Here is a 22,350-nt window from a genome sequence, read left to right on the forward strand (position 1 = left end):
GTAGGAATTAGTGCCTTTGTCTAAGGATAAGAAGGAAATTGGATATAAGTGTGTATACACGGTCAAGGATAATTTAAAGGGATATGTGAAAAAATATAATGTAAGATTGGTTGCATGCAAATATATGGCATTGACTATGAAGAGACCTTTAACTTGGTTACAAAGAATGACAACAACCATAAGAGCTTTCACTGTTATGGCTACAGTAAGGGTTGGTATTTACATTAGAACGGATGTAAAGAATGTGTTCTTGCATGTTTATTTGTCGCAAAAGAAGATATTTACATGATGCATCCACCAAGTTATGAAAGTGATGCACATCCAAATTTTGTGTGCAGGTGAAGCAGGCACCTAGAGCATGGTCAAACAAAATCGGGGAGTATCTTGTTACCATTGGATTTTAATAACCCGTGCAGATTTTTCACTTTATGTGAAAAAGATAAATAGAGAGATCATGCTATTAGTCATTTATGTGCATGACTTAATTATCACTAGTGATAGTGTTGCTGACATACATGATGTGAGGATGCTTTTGAAGTAAAATTTTGAGATGAAATATTGGAGTGAGCTATAATATTTTCTTGCTATAGAGGTGGTGAAATCACATGATGACATTTTGCTATTACCAAGATAGTATGGTGGTGGATATGTTGTCCAAATATGGTTTGACAAGCTATAAGCCTATTTCAATTCTATTGGAGGAGAATACTAAGCTTTTTGTAAATACACATGAGCTTTTGGAAGACTCCACTATGTACAAGCACATATAGGGTAACTTCATCTACATGACCATTACTAGGCTAGACTTGAGATATGTTGTTGAACTTGTTAGTTTATGTATACCCCTAAGAAGCCACACTTTTTGTGGCTCTAAATTTAAAAATACTTTAAAATTTTCAAATTCTAGCAAAATATATGTGTAATATCTAGTTTGGATAGGTTGTAACAAGAAACATACGACAATTACCTTGTCAAGTACACATTTTTATTGTGACATTATGAGTAGTACACAACTGGCCTAGTAACCTAGTCTATCATGCTAGGACAAAGTACATTGGGGTGCATTATCATTTTGTGAGAGAGAAGCTTCTTAGCAGGTGATATGGACTTGGTATATGTCAATATAGAGGATCAGGTGGCTTACATCTTCACGAAGGCATTGGGTACAAAGAAGCTTTACAAGTTTAAGAGCTTACGTGGAGTGTAGTGTGTGGAGTTAAGCTCAAGAAAGAGTATTAAGATATCGAGCTTAACTAGTGATGTAGACATTGATGACCTACCTAGGTGATAGCTTTACACACTTAAGCCATTAGCTAGGTTGATTATATACTTTTCTATGAGGCTGGTCGAGAGATACTACTACATTGCTATACATATATTGATCGGGCTAGTAATGTCTCAGACAAGAGATCTACTGAAGTAACTTTATATTTTCTTTTAGGAGTACTACGGTGAGTTGGAGTAGCAAGAAATAGCCTTGCTTTGTTAGGAGTACAGCGGCAGAGTATACGGATACTACTATGGTTTCAGAAGCTGGGTAAGCCCATGGATAGGGATGTGGTCATTTATTATGATAACATGAGTATCATGTATAGTTGGCCAGTAACCCAATCTATCATGTTAGGATGAAGTGCATTATCATTTTATGAGGGATAAGATTTTATTTGGTGATGTGGATTTGGTATATGCTAGCATAAAGGAGATTAAGTGGCTAACCTCTTCACGAAGGCATTGAGTACAAAGAAGCTCCAAAATTTAGGAGCTTACTTGGAGTGCAGTGTGTAGAGTTAAGCTCGAGGAGGGGGACTATTAAGATATCAATCTCAACTAGTGCGGTGGACATTGATGACCCACCTATGTAATAGCTTCCACACTTAAACCAGCTGTGTGACAGCCACTTTGGTGTACTAGAGTTATGGTACAGTTATAGCACTAGCTCATATAGTCGAGGTCACGCTATGGACCAACCTTTGTAAGTTATAGTAGGAGAGTATTTTCCATAGAGTATGAACTCTTGTCACTTTATGTTATGGTTGTAGAGAAGAGAAGAGAATAGAAGAAAATCAAACCATCCATCTCTCTTGTGTGCTTGTTTATTCTTATGAGTGTGTGTTTGGCTTGCAAGGAGCTCAAGCTCACCCTCTCCCACCACTTTCTTCTCATGGTATCAGAATGCCAATTCATGTGAAGAGCTCAAGAAGTTAAGAAATAGGCAAGCAAGGAAGTGGCACATGGGTAAGTGTAATTTCATCTCTTTCACTCTTTAATTTTGGATAAACACCTTTCAGTAGCTGTGAGAGCTACAAACAAGCAGGGAAGTCATAGTATCAGATTGAGGCATTAAGTGTGGTGTTTACATTATGAACAGGACCCCTACTGCATCGGTCGAATAATAATAGCAACAACTGTTCATGACATGATACCTGAACATAAGTTTATAAGCATAAAACCAGATGTGTCTCACTCGAAAGTGTTTGGCTATATTACATATGTGCATGCTCCTAAATGAAGTGAGAACCAAGTTGGATCCAAAGGCAAAGAAATGCGGTTATGCTTTGGAGAAAAAAGGTTATAGATGCTATAACCTACCACTTGTGAGACGCAAGTATAAGCAAAGATGTTATCTTTGATGAGATGAGTACCGGTGAAGGCAACTAAACATGTAGATATAAGAAACAATGATGATGTCCACATGTAGAGAAACAATCACCGGTGGACTTAGAGAGTCCACTAAGCAAGTGTGTAAGAAGAATGATGTTATCCACATGTAGAGCAATAATCACAGGTGCTTAGTAGACTTAGAGAGTCCTTTAGAAGTGGATCCAGTATTAGTCCATGGCCAAGCAAGTTGAGGACATATGCAAGAAACGTAGATGCATTATCTCGTGGTACTAGAGAAGCTAGTATATATGTATCACGCAAAGGGAAGGAAAAGGTAGATTAAACTTTTGTGCATGATCTGTCAACATGGCACTCTTATGTGTGGTGAATCTACTGTCTCTGAGTAGACCCTTGATGGGGAGTGTTAGTGGTTACTCTTGGTGCACAAACAACCAAGGCTATTTTGAGGACACTTAGTAGTGATCTAAGCTTACGTAGGTCTACTCAAGCTAGATACCCATATGATAAGTTGAGATATGATGGATATACAAAATCCACCACAATGCTTACATGGTTAAAGTAATATGGGAGATAGAGACCACTGTAAATAAAAAATGGAAAGATTCCATGGTGGATGAGGATATGGCATTGTTGGATACAAATGTAACATGGGAATTAGTGCCTTTGCCTAAGAGTGACAAGATTGGCTTTTTTTTTACTCTTCTTGTTTTTGTCTTTAAAATAACATTTTTGTGGTGGATGGTTGGTTTTACCACAATGTACACAAGGATTATTAATAAAACAATCCTTTGTGAGATAGTTGGTTCTTCCACAAGTGCACACTTCTTATTGTTGTTGGTGACATCATATGCTCCTTCCGAAGTGAGATTATTGTTGAAGTTCAGCTTCTTCTCCTCCTGCAATCAATTGATTGCACTCTTCAAGGAAGGAATTAGTTCCTTCTCTTTGAGCACAGTGACAATGTTGTATTCGATAGGCATTGCTTTAAGCAAGATGGTTATAGCATCCTCATAAGGCACAGGGGCTTTTACATACACAAGTTGGGTCATAATGCTTTTCAACTTATTACTAAACTAAATTGAGTCCTGCCACTATATGGATGATTCAAGGCATGTTGAGATGTCAAATGGGCCACACATTGTCAGACCCCTCTCATCGAGAGGATATCATAAGAGCCCTACACCTTCCATCCACTCTATCCAAATTCCATAGTGGGAAGGGATCCATTGCCAAGGTTTGGAACTTGATCATCAAGATGGTCACAATTCCAATGAGGCTAAATTTGAGGACACTATATCCCCAAATGGTCACAATTCCAATGAGGCTAAATTTGAGGACACTATATCCCCAAATGGGTGCCATCGGTCCATGTGCTCTCCTTCCTTACTCACCAAGGCCTGAGACCAAGGCTTGAGACTGACACAATAGGGTGTGTCCCTTTTCATCCTAGCCAAGCTGCTTTCCAGCCAATCGACAAAAGCTGATGCAAGAACCTAGTGGGAAAGGTACATTGCATCCACATGCTCACAAAGATCCATTGTTATGACATTAGCAAAGAGACTCCACACCATGTGGCTCACCCAGCTCATTCTAGTGTCTCATCAACAACCCCAAGCCCTAACCTCCCTTGAAAGAGGCATAGAGATATCTAGCAACCCATTTGTTTCTTCTCCAAGGTGATCTATGGAGGTACCTTTAATGCCTTTGGCACCATCCTAATTGCAACTATCACATTAAGAAGAGTCACAATTCCCATGCCCCAATCCCCTCATTAAGATGAAGCTCCTCTTAGCTCTGCAAAGTAATATGTTTGAGCCTTGAACTACTTTGCACACCAAACCCATAGTTTGGGTGAGGTGAGTGGAGCCCAAACTAGAGATTCCCATCTCAAGAGAGTCACCAAGTGACCCATGAGTAGAGATGTCCATCTTAAGAGTGTCACCAAGTGACCCATGAGTAGGCTAGCCCCACCCTCTCCAAATCCACTCACTCCTACATCATCCCAACCTCTACCACATCAAATTTGGTAAGTTGTTTGCCCTTGGGACTATCCTATACCTACCTCCTTGAAACACTCGATTCTATAGATTAGTCTCTCATAGCCCATCGCATTCCACTAGACCAGGCCCATGAATTTTCTACTTCCCCATTCTATAGATTAGTCTCTCATATCCCATCACATTCCACTAGACCTGGCCCATGACCTTTCTACTTCCCCAAGCACTTCGGATATCAGCACTCACCGGTGGGTTGAGTGTATCGATCACATGGCTGAGACTTCCAAGTGCCACATCATTTGATAACACTAAGATATCAAGGGACGAGATGAATATATGCAGGTAGAGCACCAAATTAGCAATTTCTAACAACTACCTCAAGCCACACATGAGAAGAGAATTCCAAGCTTGAAGCCAAGCTCAAGAGAGAAAAACACAAAATCCAGTAGCATTAGAATGAGCTTGATGCTGAAATAACACACCAAATGGTTCTAAGGTCTTAGGCCAATCATACACCTTATAATATGGTCCAATCAGCTTCACAAATCCACAAGAAGAAAGGTGCCTATTGTAAGTGGAGAAAAATCTTGGTTTCCCTTAAAACTAGGCAATTGGGTGCACTTTTAGGTGCTTAAATCTAGGAGAGATTATATCTTAATCTCATTGCTAAATCACTTGTACTCATGCCTATATTAGAGGCTCTCATCTAATGGAAGATTAAAAGTGGAGAAAGATCTTGGTTGCCCTTAAAAACTGGTGCTCACTTTAAGTGCTCAAATCTAGGAGAGATTACACTCTCATTCTCTCTCTCAAATTGTCATTATGTAATCATTATGTTATCATTAATCATAATATCATGTGATTAGTCTTAATCTATATTACTTAGTCTTAATATCATGTGATTAGTCTTAATCTATATCACTTAGTCTTAATGGCACCTTCACCATGATATCATTATGTTATTATTAGTCTTAATACCATGTGATTAGTCTTAATCTCTTTTACTTAGTCTTCATGGCACCTTCACCATAAGTTTAATCATCACTTGTTGGAAGCCACTATAAAATTGAACATGGTATCAGAGCCTAGATCTAGGTTTCTCTCAACATTTTATATCTCTTTAATCCACTAATCATATAGCTTAATCCTTAATTAAGCCTTCATCACATTTTAAACTATTTTATCATCCCATGCTCAATGGATCTTTTATTGCTTTATCCACATCCCACTATTGAGCAAGCCACTTGTTTTGTTGGAGCATCTCCATAGCTCCTAGACCATGGATAACTCCACCTGGATGCCAAAATTGCACATAGCAGGCAATGTCGTTTGTGCAAAGAGAAGAAAAAATTGGGGGGTTTCTGATAAATTTGGCGACTCTTAGCAAAATAGAGGCATTCCACATGGCCCTAGGGGTGGTTTCTCCAACGGATGGCATGTATTGTCTTCACATCTGAATCCGGAATCTCTCTCAAATAATCTTGAGAGTTAGCTGTGCAAATATTTACAGTGTTGACAATCTCGTCTTTGAGGGAGGGCACCACAAGGGCATGCGCCAAGAGACTACACAAAAAAAAACAAAATGAGAAGGTAAAATTTTGATAAGCAACCCGAAAATAGACCAAAATCTAAAAATATTAATAAACACAAAACACTTACATATCATTCTTTGAAGTCCCATCAACAACGCAATTCTTTGAAGTCCCATCAACAACGCAATTTCACTAACCTTCCTAGGATCAATGATTGTGCAAAACAAAATGAGAAGGTAAAATTTTGATAAGCAACCCGAAAATAGACCAAAATCTAAAAATATTAATAAACACAAAACACTTACATATCATTCTTTGAAGTCCCATCAACAACGCAATTCTTTGAAGTCCCATCAACAACGCAATTTCACTAACCTTCCTAGGATCAATGATTGTGCAAAACACTCACATGCCGACCCTTTGTGTCAGAGAATTTCTCTGTTATGATGATTGATGACCATGCCACTGTCCTATGATTTCCCTCCTAGACATAAAACATGTGTCCAGCTAAGATTTTTAGCTTTTCTGCTATGCACAATGTCATTTTCGAATTCTATATTGATAGCCCTCCAATGCTCATCCCAACTCTACTCAATATCTTTGGTGACTATGCTCTCCTCTCCATGTGATTTACACAAGGACCCCCTGTTGAGATATCGAGCTCGTCTAGTGAGGCGGTGGACACTGAGATGACCCACCTGGGGGATAGGCCCCACACATACACCACTGGCATGGTTGGTGAGATCATGGGAGATATGCGGCCAGTGGATGACAGGCTGTGTGACAGCCATTTTAGAGACTGGCATAGTTATAGCGCTAGCTCATTTAGTTGGGTTCACACTATAGAGAACCCGTGTATGTATTGGTTGAGTACCTTTCATATTATGTGTACTCTTATTCTTGTATATGGTGTATTGAGTGTTGCGTAGAGAAGAAGAAGATTTCAGCCTCTCACCTTGTGTGTTCTCTATTAGGGTTTTGTGAGTGTGTGTGTGTGCTTGCAAGAGCTTAAGCTCTCTTCCCCCCTGCATCTTTTCATGGTATCAGAGCCTGGTTCGTGCTAAGGGCTGAGCTGCAAGCAAGAGAACCACAGGAAGCGGTACGAGGGTAAGAGCTTCAACTACTCTTCCCTATTGTGTTGGTGACTACACCCTTGTCGGGAGCTCTACGGGAGGCACCGGCAAACGGTCTCTAATTGAGGAGCTTTCTTCGCGGGAGTAAAGCTATAGGGCAACTATACAATCCTATCGGACTATGATTTTCGGGCCGAAAACGCGTTTCGGGCGCGTCTGGACCTCCGTTTTTCAGAAAGCAGGCGATTTCGAGCACTGCGGGTAAGTCATCGATTCTCTGCAGAACTCTGTTTTAAGAACTGCAGGAAGACAGATTGACTGTGCAGACACTGTGAGTGCTGCAAAGAGGTCTACAGTTGCCATTGGGTGTATGTATGCACATTGAAGTCACTGGTTGTGACATTTGAGAGTACTATAGTGCCGCTGGGTGTATGTATGCACATTGAAGTCACTGGTTGTGACATTTGAGAGTACTATAGTACTGCTGTGCAGAAAATACAGCAGTTTGTGCAGAAAAACCAGAGTGCAGTTTCTGGTAAAATTGTGTGTTTGGCAAGATGTCAAATGATGGAATAACTCAGATTGTGCCTGAGAAGCTTGATAAGAATAACTTCCATGCTTGGAGGTTCAGGTTGACGAATTTCTTAATGGGAAAAGGCTATTGGGACTACATAGAAGGTGAGCATGAAGAGGCACCGAAGATACCGCCGACTGCTGCAGATGTGAAAGAATTTAAAGACTGGAACCAAGGAGCCAGGAAGGTTATGTATTGGCTCTCCATTAGTATACAGGACACCATGATGGGCATATTCAGGATGCCAAGTCCCCCAAGGAGGCGTGGGACACCTTGGTAAAGCTTTATGAAACAAATACCAAGGCACGCAAGATACAGTTGAAGAATGAACTTCATACTGTGGAGAAAAAGAGCATGTCTGTGAATGACTATGCGCGTTGAAGATAAAGGGTATTGTGGCATCTATTGGTGTATCAGTAGATGATGATGATAAGGTGGAGGTCTGTCTACGTGGTCTCGGGCCACAATACAAGGCGTTCAAGACGTCTATTCAGACTCGAGAAAACATTCCCAACTTTACAGATTTGGTGTCTATGCTGATTATCGAAGAGAAGAGCTTGGGTGAAGACTAACAGTCTTCACAAAGCAAAAACAGTTCAGAGCAATAGACCTTCTACACGAGTTCAGGAAGAGGACGAGGTAGAGGAGGCCGTGGACGCGGTCAAGGAGGTGGCCGAACAGGTAATCAGAATTATGGCCAGCAGCAGCAGCAACAACAACAGTCCCAGAATCAACAACAACAACAACACACAAGTGGAAGAGGCAAATTCAGAGGCAGGGGGAGTCGAAGAGGCCATGGAAATTGGCAAAGGCAATATAATGATGCACGTGAATGCTATTATTGTGGTAAGCCTGGACATGTGCAGGCAGAATGTTATAAGAAGCAGGCTGACATGCAAAATGGGAAAGTGTAGCAAAACAACTATGCATCCTCAAGCAGAAATAATGAGGATAATGAAAGGTTGTTTGTTATGCAGCATGTCGTGAATGCCATGTCTGAAAATGTTGATGCAACACAAAAAGATAATGTATGGTATGTGGATTCAGGTGCTTCGAACCACATGACAAGTCATGGAGAGTGGTTCAAGGAGATGAAAAACCTGGAAAGAAGGTTTTGTGGAAACAGGGGATGACACTGCTCATCCAATTGCCCATGTTGGAGATGTGCCATTGTCTATGCAGGATGGCAAAGTGAAGTACCTTGCAGATGTACTTCACGTTTCGAACATAACAAAGAATCTGGTTTCAATTGGCCAGATGATTGAGCAGGGTTTGCAGGTTCGGTTTAACCCTGATGGATGTTATGTTGAAGATTTTAAAGATAAGTGCAGGTTGGTTGCAAAAGGCAACAGAGTGGGCAGAATGTTTACATTAAATGTAGACATGCCTGAAATGAGTGCTACGATGTTTGCAAATGGTTCAGGAATTGTTGCAGACACAGACATTTGGCATAAAAGGATTGGACATGTAAATGTGCAGAGATTGAAGTCTATGCAGACTAAAGGAATTGTGACAGGGCTGCTAAAATTTAAAGTGGAAGGTATGCAGAAAATATGTGAAGCATGCCAATTTGGGAAGCAAACAAAGCATGTATTTCCACGTAACAGATATGTGAGCAAAAATGCACTAGATCTTGTACATTCAGATGTATGGGGTCCTACGAAGACCATATCTATGGGAGGCTGCAGGTATTATGTGACTTTCATTGATGACCACACAAGGAAAGTGTGGGTATATTTCATGAAGGAGAAGAGTGAGGTGTTCACTCACTTTCAGAATTTCAGAGTTTTGGTTGAAAAGCAAACAGGGAAATATGTAAAGTGCCTAAGGTCAGATGGAGGGGGAGAGTACTTCTCCAATGAGTTCTCTGAATTTTTGAAGAAGAATGGTATTCGGAGACAGTTTACATGCAGATACACTCCGCAGCAAAATGGAGTTGCTGAGTGGAAAAATAGGCACATTGATGAGATTGCGCGAGCATTGATGAAAGAAAAGAATATGCCGCATTGCTATTGGGCTGAGGTTGTTTCTACAGCAGTATACATCATGAACAGGACTCCAACTGCAGCCATACATGATGTAACTCCAGAGGAGAGGTTTACTGGCAGAAAACCAGATTCGTCTCATCTGAAAGTCTTTGGATGCATTGCATATGTGCATGTGCCAGATGAGCTGAGAACTAAGCTCGATCCAAAAGCTGAAAAATGTGTGTTTATTGGATACTCCCTTGAGCAAAAGGGATACAGGTTTTATAACCCTGCTACACGTGAGTTGAGGGTAAGCAGGGATGTTGTCTTTGATGAGATGAGCAGCTGGTATACTGCTGAAAAAGAAGCTGTTGGGGCTGATGTGAGTGGAAGTGTGGTTGCACAGAATGCAGGTCAGCAATCACAGTCTTTGAGTGGACCAGGAGAGTCCTCATCTAGTGGGTCTGTTGATAGACCATGGAGTGGCAGGCTATGTCATAATACCAGCCCTGCAAATGTGATTACTACATCACGTAAAGGAAAAGAGAAAGTGGTTGAGCCCCTTGGTATGCCTGACATTTCTGCAGGGCATTCTCATGTTGATGGAGAGTCTAGTGGCTCAGATATGAGCCTTGATGAGGAGCTTGGGATCCCAGCTATGAGAATACCTGGTGTAAAGAAGGCTATGGAAGCCATGAATGAAAAGCTGCGAAGATCAGGGAGAGTGAAGAATCCTGTGCAGAGATTTACATATGATGGTTATGTGGCACATCACTATGCGTATATGGCAAAGGTTTGCAGGTTGTAGAGCCCACATGCATTAATGAGGCTGTTGGAAATGTGTGTTGGGAGAAAGCTATGGATGAGGAGATGGATACACTATATGGAAATGAAACCTAGGATTTAGTGCAATTGCCTAAAGGCAAGAAAGCCATTGGATGCAAGTGGGTGTACAAAGTTAAACATAACAGTGATGGGAGCATAAACAGGTACAAGGCTAGATTGGTAGCCAAAGGATATGCGCAGACATACGGGATTGATTATGAGGAAACTTTCAGCCCAGTTGCCAAGATGGCAACGGTGAGAGTTGTGATAGCAGTGGCTGCGTCAAAGCAATGGTCTTTACATCAGATGGATGTAAAGAATACATTCTTGCATGGGGATTTGCAAGAAGAGGTGTATATGTTGCAGCCACCTGGATATGAGGATGTGGGTCACCCTGAGCATGTTTGCAGGTTGAAGAAAGCCTTGTATGGCTTAAAACAAGCACTAAGAGCATGGTCTGACAAGATTTCTGAATATCTTGTCACTATTGGCTTTCATGTAGCCACTGCAGATTTCTCGCTGTATGTGAGACATGGTGATAGAGGAGTTGTGCTTGTTGTCATCTATGTAGATGACTTGATCATTACGGGGGACCATGATGCAGAGATCTTTGATGTAAAGATCTTGCTTAGACAGAAGTTTGAGATGAAGGATCTGGGGGAGCTCAGATATTTCTTGGGCATTGAGGTGATTAGGTCACCACATGGTATTGGATTACTGCAGAGACAGTATGGCTTGGACATGTTGTCCAAGTATGGTATGACAGGCTGTAAGCCTATTTCTGTGCCATTGGATCAGAATGGCAAGTTGAGTGCAGATTCAGGAGAGATCTTGGAGGATCCTACTATGTACAGGAGCATAGTAGGAAGTTTGATCTACATGACGATCACCAGACCAGATTTGAGCTATGCTGTTGGGTTGGTGAGTCAGTTTATGCAGGTTCCACGGAAACCGTATTTGGATGCAGTGAGACGCATACTGAGGTATGTGAAGTCTACTTTGCATTGTGGACTATTCTATGAGACTGGGACAGAGATATGTGTACATGGGTACACAGATGTTGATTGGGCTGGTAGTATCTCAGATAGATTCATGTTTTCTTTGGGGAGTGCTGCTGTGACTTGGAGCAGCAAGAAGCAACCTACAGTTGCTCTATCGAGTACAGAGGCTGAGTATAGAGGAGCTGCTATGGCAGCATGTGAGGTAGCTTGGTTGAGAAAGCTACTTGCAGATTTGGGTCTATCAGTGGATAGACAAGTTGTCATTTTCTGTGACAACATTAGCAGTATACAGTTGGCCAGGAACCCAGTCTTTCATGCTCGTACGAAGCACATAGAGGTCCACTACCACTTCGTCAGAGAGAAGGTCTTGGCAGGAGATCTTGACCTTGTTTATGTCAGCACAGAGGATCAGGTAGCTGACATCTGCATCAAAGCATTGGGTACAGAGAAGCTCCGCACATTCAGGGCTTCACTGGTGTACATGAGATGGAGTTGAGCTCGAGGGGGAGTGTTGAGATATCGAACTCGTCTAGTGAGGCGGTGGACACTGATGACCCGCCTGGGGGATAGGCCCCACACTTACACCACTGGCATGGTTGGTGAGATCATGGGAGATATGCGGCCAGTGGTGGATGACAGGTTGTGTGACAGCCATTCTAGAGACTGGCATAGTTATAGCGCCAGCTCATTTAGTCGGGTTCACACTATAGAGAACCCGTGTATGTATTGGTTGAGTACCTTTCATATTATGTGTACTCTTATTCTTGTATATTCTTGTATATGGTGTGTTGAGTGTTGAGTGTTGAGTAGAGAAGAAGAAGATTTCAGCCTCTCACCTTGTGTGTTCTCTATTAGGGTTTTGTGAGTGTGTGTGTGTGTGCTTGCAAGAGCTCAAGCTCTCTTTCCCCCTACATCTTTTCACCCCCTTCTCCTCCATATAACCCTAATGTTGAAAGCATGCCTTAAGAGAAGAAAAATCATCTCGGAGTCCACAAACTTTGGCATGTGGAATCAAGCGACATAAAGAGATAGGTGGGAAAATTGTAGAGCTCATAGTCTTTGTCCTCCTTATGATGTACTCACCACAAATCATGCTGATGTCCCCTTACACCACTGGCACATGGCTCATTCACAGAGGTGGATACATATGGCACAATTTGCAAGGAATCCTCCATTGCAATTTGAGTCTCATCAACTTGCTCTTCCTCCCCTACTTCATCCATCCCACTTCCATGTCCATTAGTCTCATTCAACTCAGCAATCCGAGGAAGACCCACTTTCTTCGCAATTTCTTTGTTGCGTCCATTGAGAAAAACTCAATTTCTCTTTCTTCTTGCCTTTTATTTTGTTTTTCCCACACTCTTTCATGAGTCTACAGTTTTGCTCTCCATTCTGTGAACACCCCCATGTGTTGTTACATAAGAACTTAAAAGAGACTTCATACATAATAACAAATCATGACAAAACAAGGTTGTCATCACCTAATAAAATAATTCATCATCAATATTATCACATATGGCATTTTATCAATGTTGCATCATTGAGTTAGTGAAATAATATAGATAGAATCATTTAAACGAAACTCTTTACGTCACTCTTTTGCGAGGTAGTCATTTAAAGACTAAAAGAAAATGTTGATAACAAAATTTCCTCCCACCAATGGTCACAAAACAGTAACTCACCATCCCTTCCATGCTAATGAGATCCTCTCCAACATTGTTCTATTTGTAGCTGAGCTGCATGAGAAAAAGAATGAACTTGAAGTCCTCATGGAACTTTAAGGGTAAAAATGTAAGTATATTCTTGGCCATGGCCAAGGTCCACACCCATGTCTTGTTGGCCTTAGCCATGGTCAAAGATAATGGGTGAGCGGGTGGAATCTTTCTTTGGTGGTAGGTGATGTAGGGATTAAACATCAATAACTAGTAAAATTATGCAATCATAACTAACAAACCAAAGAGAATCGACTTAGAATTATAAGAAAAGATCTTAAACATACCAGAGGGCACCGAGCTATGGAGGTTAGTAGAACACAAGCCAACACAACTAATGCAAAAGGGAGCCGAGCTAGGGGAGGCCTGCAAAGTCGTCAAGTAAGAAGTGCATGGAGAGGTAAGGGCCATCGTCCAAGAATTTTTCACCCGCAAACCCTTCATCTGTAATAACTGACGAGTACAAACCCCCTCACTCTCTAAGAAGTGCATTGAGAGGTAAGGGCCATCATCCAAGAATTTTGCACCTGCAAACCCTTCATTGATATGTAATAACTGACGGGTACAAACCCCCTCACTCTCTAACTCATGTATCTCTCAACCATGAAGGAAGTTAAGTGATCATGATTAAGGTCTTATGTCTAATGCTTGTACTTGGGTCCCATGCTTCTCTCTCTCTCTCTCTCTCTCAATCATGTTCTCTCATATTTTGACCATCCCAGAGAGACATAATCTTGTAAGATAACCCTAACTAATGTAAGAACGTGCACAAATTTAGGAATGGCCTTGATTGTGCACACACAATTATATAAGCCGAGTTATACACATCTAGTTTACATAATTGACAATGTGTGGTGGTTGGGTGATTTCCTCTACTACACCACCAATAGGCACACAAGAAATAAAAGTAAAGGGATCAAAATTGGGGGACCCTGAAATCCCACCTCTAAGGGCACCAATTAGACCTGCACCTGTCCTCTTACCTCTAGCTGACTCCTCCAGATACCTCAACACCCTCCCAAGCTCCCTATCTAGTGTAGCTGCCTCCTCCAGTTGTTCTCTAAGGTTAGCACTGAGCTCCAAAACCTCTAAACTTCAACCTACAAGCCTCTCTTGATCTCAACTGACATCCAGAGCTGACCAAATTCACTCCCAACTGACATAGAAAGAGCCGAATTATGCCTCTGAAATCCTCCACTAGTCCCCAGGCACCTGCACCTGTCCTCTTACCTCTAGCTGACTCCTCCAGATACCTCAACACCCTCCCAAGCTCCCTATCTAGTGTAGCTGTGTCCTCCAGTTGTTCTCTAAGGTTAGCACTGAGCTCCAAAACCTCTAAACTTCAACCTACAAGCCTCTCCTGATCTCAGCTGACATCTAGAGCTGACCAAATTCACTCCCAACTGACATAGAAAGAGCCGAATTATGCCTCTGAAATCCTCCACTAGTCCCCAGGCATAGAAATCGCTCACAGATTATCCTCCATTGCAAAGCCTTTCTCCAGAACTCCATTAAGATTATCAGGTCTCCCCTATTGACTCCCTGTTGACCTTCTGACCTGTATAACACTAGCTGACTCCCCACACCTGTCTGAAATCTGTCGTAGAATGCTGAACTTGATCCTCAGTTAGACAAATGTCCTCCAGGATCTCTAACCTTTCACATATCATCATATACACATTTCCCATATCTATACATCATACTATAGTCAAATAATTAACAATCATGTCTTCCAAACTGGACTCGAAAATGGATCATACAATGCATTTTCATGAACCTTCTATGAGCCACTCAATGCATCACCCAATGCCTGATCATCCAAAGCATGGTCATCACGTGTATTACCAACAAATGAGTCATCAGCTCATTCATCACATCAACATACGAGTACTCCTCTAAAATGTCATCAATGACCATGTCCTCACAATCTCGTGACATCATATCATGAGCTGAAAATTCCTTAATCAAAGCACTTATAAACGCTGTCCAATCATATATATACCTAGATGAATCCAAGAGCATGCCTAAATTCACCTTTTAGGAACGTGCATGTTATATACTCATGGTAGTCAACCCACAAGAATATATAACTATCAACTCCATTATGCATTGTAAGATTCCTCCCCAACCTCTCAGGATGTCCAGTATCTTCCCCTGTAGTCAGTATGGGGGGATTCCCCTCATGAAGGAGGTGCCTATTTCACATGAGTGGGAGAGTTTTAAACTCCCAAATAATGAGATATTTTTATCTCTCCTCTCTCCTGTTTCAACTAGATCCAAAAAGTGGACTACACTGACCAAAAAATGGTCAAAAATTGACCAAACTGATTTGGAAAATTATAGAGTTAGTTTGTTTGGTTAGAGGCTCACTTTTTCCTATAAATAGAAGCCTCCCCCTTTGTTGAAGCTCAGTAGTGTTTTTTGCACTGTTACCCTGCTTCTCCCAAGAGCCAAAAACTATGAATTTACTCATAATTCATTAGTTTTTGACCTTTTCCTCTTCTAAAGATTGGTGGCCACTCTTGTTTCAAACAAGAGTAGATCCCTCAAACCATCAAGCCAAAGGAAAGCTCTCAAATCCTCCTTGTTGTAAGTTGGAGATTCTTCTCTTTTCTATTTCATTTTATGGTTTTTATGATTTTTGTCTTCTCTAAAATAAATATGATGTTATGCCTCATTGAAAAAAGGCATTCCCCTCTCTTCTTTAGTAAATCCAACCATTCTTTATCCTAGATGAATGATTAATGGATAAAATCAAGTTTTTCATAATGTTTCTCTTAAATAAGTAGAAAATGTTTACACTAGAATGATTTAAATACTCTTGGTGAAATTCTAATTAATTTTAGAGAGTTAAAAATTGAAAAATAGTCAGCCATACAAATGAGGTTATGGAAAAATTTTCTAAAATTGTGTAAAATAAGTTTTACTTTTTTTAATTAAAAAAAGAGTAATTCCCATCGTATATGTATTCTTAAAGTGTTATTTTTCATCCTAGGTATAGAAAAATTCATACTAAAAATATTTTATTAAAAAAGTGTTACTTTCTTTAGAATTAAATTCTATGCATAGAAGGAAGCATATTGAAATTGTTAATTTGATCATAAAAGTGTTATATTCATCATAAATGATTTTTATGCATAAATGGATGCATAAAAGAAATTCTTTTATATTAAAAGAGTGATTTTTATCATAAATGATTGTATGCATAAACATATGCATAAAAGATAATTTTTATATTAAAAGTGTGATTTTCATCATAAATGATTTTTCTGCATAAATGGATGCATAAAAGAAATTCTTTTATATTAAAAGAGTGATTTTTATCATAAATGATTTGTATGCATAAACATATGCATAAAAGATATCTTTTATATTAAAAGTGTGATTTTCATAAATGATTTTTATGCATAAATGAATGCATAAAAGAAATTCTTTCATATTAAAAGAGTGGTTTTCATCATAAATGATTGTATGCATAAACATATGCATAAAAGATAATTTTTATATTAAAAGTGTGATTTTCATCATAAATGATTTTTATGCATAAATGGATGCATAAAAGAAATTCTTTTATATTAAAAGAGTGATTTTCATCATAAATGATTGTATGCATAAAAGATAATTATTATATTAAAAGTGTGATTTTCATCATAAATGATTTTATGCATAAATTAGATGCATAAGAGAAATTCTTTTATTCTAAAAGTGTAATTCCTACTAAATTGGATTTATGCATGGAAAGATGTATAAAGAAATTATTTTAATCCAAAAGTGTTATCCTCATCAATTTTGATTTTATGCATAGAAAGATGCATAAAGAAATCTATTTTTATTTCAAAAGAGTTATTTTCATCAATTTTATTTTATGCATAAATAAATGCATAAAGAATTTTATTTTTATTTCAAAAGAGTTATTTTCATCAATTTTGATTTTATGCATAAATAAATGCATAAAGAATTTTTTTAAATTCAAAAGAGTTATTTTCATCAATTTTGATTTTATGCATAGAAAGATGCATAAAAGATTTATTTTTATTTCAAAATTATTATTTCATTGAAATTAAATTTATGCATAAATAGATGCATAAAAGATTTATTTTTTTAAAGTGTTATTCTCTTTAAAATGAAATTTATGCATAGTAAAATGCATAAAAGGTTTATTTTTAATTCGAAAGTGTTATTTTCCTTAAAATTGAATTTATGCCTAAATAGATGCATAAAAGGATTTTTATAAAAGTGTTATTCCTACTAAAGTTGTCTTTATGCCTAATTAGATGCGTAAAGAATCTTTATATCAAAAAATTAGAATTCTCTTACATACTATAAATAGATGTGATAAGAATCAGATAGATATAAATGGATGGATGGAAGTGATATGAATTAGATAAATGAAAATAGATGAATGGATGTGATGTCCTGTGAATTAAGTGAATAAATGGTATAGGATGTGAAGGAATGTGAATCGTGATATGAATGAATGATAAGGGATGTGAATGAATGATGGCATGTGAATTGGATGTGAATGGATGATGTGGTTTGATGTGTGAATGATGTAGGTTAGTGTAGATTGATGTATGGATGATGTGGTTTGATGTGTGAATGATGTGGGTTGATGTAGATGGATGAATGGATGATGTGGATGTATGAATGTGGATGTGGATGTGGTGTGGATGTATGGATGTGGATGTGTGGATGTATGAATGTGAATGTATGGATGTGTGGATGTATGGATGTGGATGTATTAATGTGAATGGGGATGTGTGGATGTATGAATGTAGATGTGGATGTGGATGTGGATGTGGATATATGAATGTGAATGGGGATGTGTGGATGTATGAATGTAGATGTGGATGTGAATGTGGATGTGGATGTGGATGTGGATGTATGAATGTGAATGGGGATGTGTGGATGTATGAATGTAGATGTGGATGTGGATGTGAATGTGGATGTGGATGTATGAATGTGAATGGGGATGTGGATGTATGAATGCGGATGTGGATATGGATGTATGAATGTGGATGTGAAAATGGATGTATGGATGTGAATGTGGATGTGGAAATGGATGTATGGATGTGGATGTGGATGTGGATATGGATGTATAAATGTGGATGTGAAAATGGATGTATGGATGTGGATGTGGATGTGAAAATGGATGTGGATGTGGATGTATGAATGTGAATGGGGATGTGTGGATGTATGAATGTAGATGTGGATGTATGAATGTAGATGTGGATGTGGATGTATGAATGTAGATGTGGATGTGTGGATGTATGAATGTAGATGTGGATGTGGATGTATGAATGTGAATGTGGATGTGGATGCATGAACATCCGGCTAGGGGGCCTGGGAACTCTTTTCCCTGGTACCCGAGACAAAACCTAACCAAATTCCTAATTGGATCCCATCACTACAGTGGTTGGGCGGTTGGCTAACCCATGGGACAGGATAGGGTTAGAGGCTGGACTGATGGATCCGTAAATCGAGACTCAATTTCTGTTTAGTTTGATAGATGAAGTAAATTCCGGACAAAAATTGTTCTATGGAAAAGAATCAATGGCTGTGCCTCTCAATGAGGAAAAAAGTGTTGGTCTCTATGATCCAAGTACAATCTTTTTCCTTGATCTGACTATGGGACTTACGGGTTCGGTCAGATGAGCTCAGTTAGTTAAGGCTTTTGTCTACATTAGGGAAAAGTTATCTTAGTGAAATCGCCCGTGCTTTCCGGGCAAAGAAAGTTTTTCTGGGTTCGGTTTTGGAAAAACCGATGGATTAGTCTCTTGTCTGGATATCTGTGGGCGAGGCCCCGAGTGTGGGACCCTGCCTTGTGCAAGAAGTGCTACTTCCGTTGCTAGCACCCCTAAATTTGTTGCGCGGTGGGGACATGGATCTTACATGCATAGTATGGACTAGATACTACGACATCCCCACTAACATCATCAGTGTCCAATAGTGGGTGTAGAACTCTGTATCAAGATATGCTCTCACACACGCACTCCATAAACACACACACACACACACACACACACACACACACACACACACACACATAAGAGTATATATTCACACAAAGCCCTTTGTACTGAGTTTGAGTTTCTGTTAAACCTCCGGAGATGCAGGGCACACTCAGCCATAATGAAGCCTAGCACTAAGGAAAGTAGCAAATAGAAATAATTAGTACAGCAAATAAGTAGTTGATAGGGTAAATGCACCGCTAAAGATAGAAAGAATTAGCACAATATCAACTGGCCGCCCGCAACTCGGATGAAAACTTCACAATGTGAAATTTGCATGTCCGCTAATACGACTGAATTATATACCTAGATAAATCCAAGAACATGCCCAAATTCACATTTTAGGAACGTGCATGTTATATACTCATGGTAGTTAACCCACAAGACTATATAACTATCAACTCCATTATGCATAATATGGACTAGATACTATGACATCCCCACATTTTAGGAACTTGCATGTTAGATACTCATGGTAGTTAACCCACAAGACTATATAACTATCATCTCCATTATGCATAGTATGGACTAGATACTATGGCATCCCCACTAATGTCATCAGTGCGCAATAGTGGATGTAGAACTCTGTATCAAGATATCCTCTCACACATGCACTCCACACACACACACACACACACACACACACACACACACACACACACACACACACACACACACACACACATAAGAGCATATATTCACAATCATACCCATTTTCAGCTTGCGTATCCCCTTTGACCATGGATGCACTGGTGACTTGTCAAGAAAGATTAGGCAACAAAGTATCTTCATTTTCTTGCTGTTTAGAAATTATAGCAAGCATGCCCTCCAATTCAACACCCATAATGCATACATAAAGGCCCACATAGTCACACTCCATGCATTGGTCAAATGTAAAAGTGAACGGAGATCCTCTATGTGCTTGAAATGTGTTTGGTGCATAAACATGCAACATTGGTTCATCATAAGTTTTATGGCCTCTGCCAAGTTCTTCTTTCAAGCTAGATAATCCATAATAATTCTTCTTAATCGAGGCATTGGTGGACTTGTCGACTATGCGTTGGAAATTTTGGTCCATTCTATCAAGTATGCTTTGCATGAAGTGCATCAGCATGTGATGCATCAATGATGGATGCATATTGTCCTTTCCGAGAATAGAAACGTGATTCCCATCAACATGGTGCATACTAGCTTGAGGAGTATGCAATGCATTTGCATGTGAAGGTCCCGCAAAAGATTCACAAGCACCATTGGCGGAAAAGCGTTTGGTGGATGCAACATAGGTCCACTACTGTAAACTTCTTTGCCTTTATTCGTATCTTGCCTCAAGCTTGTGATCCCATCATGCAACTCCTTGCTCATAAAGTCAAACATGTCCCCCATGAGCTGAAATCTTTGGTCCATCCTTTCAATCATAGCTTGCATGAGATACATCATGTTGTTCATGTTTATGTCCCCACCTTCTTTAGATATTTGTAGAGCATTTGCCTCTTAATGCAACCCTTCATTGATATTGTCACTAATTTCTTCTTGCATAGCTCCTTGAGCATCTTGATTTACTTTCGATATGCCCGCTTCATACTCAAGAACTTCCTTACAGTTTTCTTTGTTGAGTTTGGTCTTCAGCATCATCTCAATTGGTCAAAAGACTTTTGAAAGGGTTCCTAAACTCCAAATTGAATGGTCTTTGGCTCTATGGATAGCTAATGATGTGTGCTAACACAATATGCAAAAATAGAAAGTTTTTGATGAAGTAAGTACTCTCTATTTTAGGATTTATGAAATACTACTAAAAATGGAAAGTTGACTCTACAGGATGACCAAAACACAACCAATTTTGATGAACTATATCTTTTTGGAACTATCTTAGCATATACTTTCATTCACCCAAAGATTTTGACAAAAGTCAAAGTGAAAGTCAACTCTATTTTGACTTTTGTCAAAAAATCAACTATATCACTTTGACCTGGCAAATGAAATCAAAATCAGAGAGTTAAGGGCTTGATTGGTAGGTCTAATGAAGTACTAACAAGACATGTAAAGACCCATTTGACACAATCTAGGATTTATGACCGAATTAGGGCTTGGTGATTTATAAAAAAACCCTAATTTCATCCCTCAAACGATGTCAGAATTAAGATCTTTAAAGCTTGACACGAAGTACTTATGGAGTATTACAAGAGGATGCAAAGACCTAGGCAAGACCTAAAAATCCCTATGATTGAATTTAGGATTTGGGTTACAAGTATGCAAGGAAATTTTTGAAAATTTTGGCATGACCTTTAGGTAATTTTTACCAAAACTCAATCCAAAAAATATGATCTCAACTGATGCCCAAACATAGACAATATGCAAATACCAATAATTGCAAATACCAACAATTGTAATCTTTTCTTTCCTTTGCTCATGGCATTGTCTTGTTCCAATTGCAATTACCAACAAAATGATTGTCAATGCCACTTTGCTTGTGCTATTGCTTTTCTCCAAATGCAATTTCCCATGAGATGATTGTCGATGTAGCGCTTTGAAGCTTGCCGATCTCCTGGCCAACAAGCTCTTCCAACCCCCTTATTCAAGTTTGAAATCCAGGAGCAAGGGCTTAGGCTAAGTCTTCACCACCATTGTACCTAATCCCCCACCGTACCACTTTACCATGGCACTCATGGCACAATGAGTTCAAAACGCACTCTTCTTGGCTTCTTCTCCTTATTGCCAAGGTATCTAGCTTTCTAATTATGCAAGAATCAAATGAAAGCTTAGAAATGGATGAGAGTGGTGTGGGTCACTTACAAATGGTACTTATAGATGTATGCTAATCATAGTCACCAAAAACGGGAAACGAAAACAGAAACGGCACCCCCCTTGGAAACAAAAATGGCAACCGTGGGAAACGAGAACGGCTAGGAAACGGTACATATACTTGATAAATTAAACTATAGAACCAAAAACTAGTAATTACAAACTCAACAGCGAGACTTTCTCAAATTTGCATAAAGGACACCTCAAGATGAAGTCAATTTCTTGTTGAATTAAGAA

Source organism: Cibotium barometz, chromosome 20, assembly GCF_041138505.1.
Source record: "Cibotium barometz isolate CiBa-2024 chromosome 20, ASM4113850v1, whole genome shotgun sequence".
Taxonomy (NCBI): domain Eukaryota; kingdom Viridiplantae; phylum Streptophyta; class Polypodiopsida; order Cyatheales; family Cibotiaceae; genus Cibotium; species Cibotium barometz.